Raw genomic sequence first — 6,686 nt, 5'->3', positions numbered from 1 at the left:
ATAAAGCGGCTAGGGTAACTCACTTGGAGTCTGGGAGTACATATAAAGGGGCTAGGATAACTCACTTGGGGTCTGGGAGTACATATAAAGGGGCTAGGATAACTCACTTGCGGTCAGAGACCTCTTCTATGGGACTAGGGTAACTCACTTGGGGTCAGGGAGTACTTTTTAGGGACTAGGGTAACTCACTTGGGGTCATTGAGTACTTTTATAGGGGCTAGGATAACTCACTTGGGGTCAGTGAGTACTACAATGGGACTAGGGTAACTCACTTGCGGTCACAGAGTACATATAAAGGGGCTAGGATAACTCACTTGGGGTCAGGGAGAACTTATAAAGGTGATATGGTAACTCACTTTGGGTCAGGGAGTACTTATATGGGTCTGGGGTAAGTCACTTGGGGCCAGGGAGTACTTATAAGGGGCTATGGTAACTCACTTGGGATAAGGGAGTACTTATTTGGGACTAGGGTACTCACTTAGGGACAGGGAGTTCTTATATGGAACTAGGGTAACTCACTTGCGGTCAGAGAGTACATATAAAGGGGATAGGATAACTCACTTGGGGTCAGGGAGTACTTATAAAGGTGATATGGTAACTTACTTGGGGTCAGGGTGTACTTATAAAGGGGATAGTGTAACTCACTTTGGGTCAAGGAGTACTTATATTGGACTAGGTTATCACACTTGGTGTCTGTGAGTACTTATATGAGATCAGGGTAACTCACTTGGAGCCAGGGTGTACTTTTAAAGGGGCTAGGGTAACTCACTTTGGGTCAAGGAGTATATATATGGGACTAGGGTAACTCACTTGGTCTCTGTGAGTACTTATATGGGACCAATGTAACTCACTTGGGGCCAGGGTGTACTTATTAAGGGGCTAGGGTAACTCACTTTGGGTCAGGGAGTACTTATAAAGGGGCTATGGTAACTCACTTGGGGTCAGGAAGTACTTATATAGGGCTAGGGTAACTCACTTGGGCTCTGGGAGTACATATAAAGCCGCTAGGTTAACTCACTTGGAGTCTGGGAGTACACATAAAGGGGCTAGGATAACTCAATTGGGGTCTGGGAGTACATATAAAGGGGCTAGGATAACTCACTTGCGGTCAGAGACCTCTTCTATGGGACTAGGGTAACTCACTTGGGGTCAGGGAGTACTTTTTAGGGACTAGGGTAACTCACTTGGGGTCAGGGAGTACTTATATAGGAGCTAGGGTAACTCACTTGGGGTCAGTGAGTACTACAATGGGACTAGGGTAACTCACTTGCGGTCAGAGAGTACATATAAAGGGGCTAGGATAACTCACTTACGGTCAGGGAGTACTTATAAAGGGGCTATGGTAACTCACTTGGGGTCAGGGAGTACTACTATGGGACTAGGGTAACTTACTTGGGGTCAGAGAGTACATATAAAAGGGCTAGGATAACTCACTTGGGGTCAGTGGAACTTATAAAGGTGATATGGTAACTCACTTTGGGTCAGGGAGTACTTATATGGGACTGGGGTAACTCACTTGGGGCCAGGGTGTACTTATTAAGGGGCTAGGGTAACTCAGTTGGGGTCAGGGAGTACTTGTAAAGGGGCTATGGTAACTCACTTGGGGTCAGGAAGTACTTCTATGGGACTAGGGTAACTCACTTGGGCTCTGGGAGTACATATAAAGCGGCTAGGGTAACTCACTTGGAGTCAGGGAGTACATATAAAGGGGCTAGAGTAACTCACTTAGGGTCAGAGAGTACTTATATAGGGGCTAGGGTAACTCACTTGGGGTCAGGGAGTGCTTATAAAGGTGATATGGTAACTCACTTGGGGTCAGGTAGTATTTCTATGGGACTAGGGTAACTCACATGGGGTCTGGGAGTACATATAAAGCGGCTAGGGTAACTCACTTGGAGTCTGGGAGTACATATAAAGGGTCTAGGATAACTCACTTGGGGTCAGGGAGTACTTATAAAGGGGCTATGGTAACTCACTTGGGGTCAGGGAGTACTTATAAAGGGGTTAGAATAACTCACTTGCGGTCAGAGAGTACATATAAAGGAGCTAGGATAACTCATTTTGGGTCAAGGAGCACTTATATGGTTCTATGGTATCTCACTTGGTGTCTGTGAGTACTAATATGAGACCAGGGTAACTCACTTGGAGCCGGGGTGTACTTATAAAGGGGTTATTGTAACTCACTTGGGGTCCGGGAGTACTTCTATGGGACTAGGTTAACTCACTTAGGGTCAGGGTGTATTTATATGGGCCTAGGGTAACTCACTGCGGTCAGAGAGTACATATAAAGGGGCTAGGAGAACTCACTTGGGGTCAGGGAGAACTTATAAAGGGGCTAGTGTAACTCACTTTGGGTCAAGGAGTCCTTATATGGGACTAGGTTAACTCACTGCGGTCAGAGAGTACATATAAAGGGGCTAGGATAACTCACTTTGGGTCAGGGAGTACTTATAAAGGGGCTATTGTAACTCACTTGGGGTCAGGAAGTACTACTATGGGACTAGGGTAACTCACTTACGTTCAGAGAGTACATATAAAGGGACTAGGGTAACTCACTTGGGGTCTGGGAGTACTTATAAAGGGGCTAGGATAACTCACTTTGGGTCAGAGAGTACTTATAAAGGGGCTAGGGTAACTCACTTTGGGTCAAGGAGTACTTATAAAGGGGCTATGGTAACTCACTTTGGGTCAAGGAGTACTTATATGGGACTAGGGTAACTCATTTGGTGTCAGGGAGTACTTATAAGGAACAAGGGTAACTCACTTGGGGTCTGGGAGTACTTATAAAGGGGCTATGGTAACTCACTTGGGGTCAGGGAGTACTTCTATGGGACTAGGGTAACTCACTTGCGGTCAGAGAGTACATATATAGGGGCTAGGATAACTAACTTGGGGTCAGGGAGTACTTATAAAGGGGCTAGGATAACTCACTTGGGGTCAGGGAGTACTACTATGGGACTAGGGTAACTCACTTGCGTACAGAGAGTACATATAAAGGGGCTAGTATAACTCACTTGGGGTCAGGGAGTACTTATAAAGGTGATATGGTAATTCACTTGGGGTCAGAGAGTACTTATAAAGGGGCTAGGGTAACTCACTTTGGGTCAAGGAGTACTTATATGGGACTAGGGTAACTCATTTGGTGTCAGGGAGTACTTATAAGGAACAAGGGTAACTCACTTGGGGTCTGGGAGTACTTATAAAGGGGCTATGGTAACACACTTGGGGTTAGGGAGTACTTATAAAGGGGTTAGAATAACTCACTTGCGGTCAGAGAGTACATATAAAGGGGCTAGGATAACTCACATGGGGTCAAGGAATACTTATAAAGAGGCTATGGTAACTCACTTGGGGCCAGGAAGTACTTCTATGGGACTAGGGTAACTCACTTAGGGTCAGGGTGTATTTATATGAACCTAGGGTAACTCACTGCGGTCAGAGAGTACATATAAAGGGGCTAGGAGAACTCACTTGGGGTCAGGGAGAACTTATAAAGGGGCTAGTGTAACTCACTTTGGGTCAAGGAGTCCTTATATGGGACTAGGTTAACTCACTGCGGTCAGAGAGTACATATAAAGGGGCTAGGATAACTCACTTTGGGTCAGGGAGTACTTATAAAGGGGCTATGGTAACTCACTTGGGGTCAGGAAGTACTACTATGGGACTAGGGTAACTCACTTACGTTCAGAGAGTACATATAAAGGGACTAGGGTAACTCACTTGGGGTCTGGGAGTACTTATAAAGGGGCTAGGATAACTCACTTTGGGTCAGAGAGTACTTATAAAGGGGCTAGGGTAACTCACTTTGGGTCAAGGAGTACTTATAAAGGGGCTATGGTAACTCACTTTGGGTCAAGGAGTACTTATATGGGACTAGGGTAACTCATTTGGTGTCAGGGAGTACTTATAAGGAACAAGGGTAACTCACTTGGGGTCTGGGAGTACTTATAAAGGGGCTATGGTAACTCACTTGGGGTCAGGGAGTACTTCTATGGGACTAGGGTAACTCACTTGCGGTCAGAGAGTACATATATAGGGGCTAGGATAACTCACTTGGGGTCAGGGAGTACTTATAAAGGGGCTAGGATAACTCACTTGGGGTCAGGGAGTACTACTATGGGACTAGGGTAACTCACTTGCGTACAGAGAGTACATATAAAGGGGCTAGTATAACTCACTTGGGGTCAGGGAGTACTTATAAAGGTGATATGGTAATTCACTTGGGGTCAGAGAGTACTTATAAAGGGGCTAGGGTAACTCACTTTGGGTCAAGGAGTACTTATATGGGACTAGGGTAACTCATTTGGTGTCAGGGAGTACTTATAAGGAACAAGGGTAACTCACTTGGGGTCTGGGAGTACTTATAAAGGGGCTATGGTAACACACTTGGGGTTAGGGAGTACTTATAAAGGGGTTAGAATAACTCACTTGCGGTCAGAGAGTACATATAAAGGGGCTAGGATAACTCACATGGGGTCAAGGAATACTTATAAAGAGGCTATGGTAACTCACTTGGGGCCAGGAAGTACTTCTATGGGACTAGGGTAACTCACTTGGGATCTGGGAGTACATATAAAGCGGCCAGGGTAACTCACTTGGAGTCTGGGAGTACATATAAAGGGGCTAGGATAACTCACTTGGGTCCAGGGTGTACTTATAAAAGGGCTAGGGTACCTCACTTGGTGTCAGGGAGTACTTATAAGGGACTAGGGTAACTCATTTGCGGTCAGAGAGTACATATAAAGGGGCTAGGATAACTCACTTGCGGTCAGAGAGTACATATAAAGGGGCTAGGATAACTCACATGGGGTCAGAGAGTACTTCTATGGGACTAGGGTAACTCACTTGTGGTCAGAGAGTACATATAAAGGAGCTAGGATAAGTCACTTGGGGTTAGGGTGTACTTATAAAGCGGTTAGGGTACCTCTCTTGGTGTCAGGGAGTAATTATAAGGGACTAGGGTAACTCACTTGGGGTCTGGGAGTACTTATAAAGGGGCTATGGTAACTCACTTGGGGTGAGGGAGTACATATAAAGGGGCTAGGATAACTCACTTGGGGTCAGGGAGTACTTATAATGGGGCTATGGTAACTCACTTGTGGTCAGGGAGTACTTCTATGGGACTAGGGTAACTCACTTGGGGTCAGGGAGTACTTATAAAAGGGCTATGGTAACTCACTTGGGGTCAAGGAGTACTTATAAGGGACTAAGGTAACTCACTTGATGTCTGGGAGTACTTATAAAGCGGCTAGGATAACTCACTTGCGGTCAGAGAGTACAAATAAAGGGGCTAGGGTAACTCACTTGCGGTCAGAGAGTACATATAAAGGGGCTAGTATAACTCACATGGGGTCAAGGAATACTTATAAAGAGTCTATGGTAACTCACTTGGGGTCAGGGAGTACTAATATGAGACTAGGGTAACACACTTGGGGTCAGGGAGTACTTATTAAGGGGTTAGAATAACTCACTTGCGGTCAGAGAGTACATATAAAGGGGCTAGGGTAACTCACTTGCGGTCAGAGAGTACTTATAAGGGGCTAGGGTAACTCACTTGCGGTCAGAGAGTACATATAAAGGGGCTAGGATAACTAAACATGGGGTCAGGAAGTACTTATAAAGGGGCTATTGTAACTCACTTGGGGTCAGGGAGTAATAATATGAGACTAGGGTAACACACTTGGGGTTAGGGAGTACTTATAAAGGGGTTAGAATAACTCATTTGCGGTCAGAGAGTACATATATAGGGGCTAGGATAACTCACTTGGGGTCAGGGAGTACTTATAAAGGGGCTATGGTAACTCACTTGGGGTCAGGGAGTACTTATAACGGACTAGGGTAACTCACTTGGGGTCAGGGAGTACTTCTATGGGACTAGGGTAACTCACTTGCGGTCAAAGAGTACATATAAAGGGGCTAGGATAACTCACTTGGGGTCAGGGTGTACTTATAAAGGGGCTAGGGTAACTCACTTGGTGTCAGGGAGTACTTATAAGGGACTAGGGTAATTCACTTGGGGTCAGGGAGTACTTCTATGGGACTATCGTAACTCACTTGCGGTCAGAGAGTACATATAAAGGGGCTAGGATAACTCACTTAGGGTCAGGGAGTACTTCTATGGGACTAAGGTAACTCACTTGCGGTCAGAGAGTACATATAAAGGAGCTAGGATAACTCACTTGGGGTCAGGGTGTACTTATAAAGAGGCTATGGTAACTCACTTGGGGTCAGGGAGTACTAATATGAGACTAGGGTAACACACTTGGGGTCAAGGAGTACTTATTAAGGGGTTAGAATAACTCACTTGCGGTAAGAGAGTACATATAATGGGGCTAGGGTAACTCACTTGCGGTCAGAGAGTACTTATAAGGGGCTAGGGTAACTCACTTGCGTTCAGAGAGTACATATAAAGGGGCTATGATAACTCACATGGGGTCAGGAAGTACTTATAAAGGGGCTATTGTAACTCACTTGGGGTCAGGGAGTAATAATATGAGACTAGGGTAACACACTTGGGGTTAGGGAGTACTTATAAAGGGGTTAGAATAACTCATTTGCGGTCAGAGAGTACATATATAGGGGCTAGGATAACTCACTTGGGGTCAGGGAGTACTTATAAAGGGGCTATGGTAACTCACTTGGGGTCAGGGAGTACCTATAAGGGACTAGGGTAACTCACTTGGGGT

This window comes from Prorops nasuta, unplaced genomic scaffold, assembly GCF_024137725.1.
Source record: "Prorops nasuta isolate Cenicafe-Biocafe unplaced genomic scaffold, Cenicafe_Pnas_1.2 PNAS00040, whole genome shotgun sequence".
NCBI lineage: Eukaryota > Metazoa > Arthropoda > Insecta > Hymenoptera > Bethylidae > Prorops > Prorops nasuta.
The sequence above is the reverse complement of the archived record's forward strand: the minus strand, read 5'-3'. Positions refer to the sequence as shown.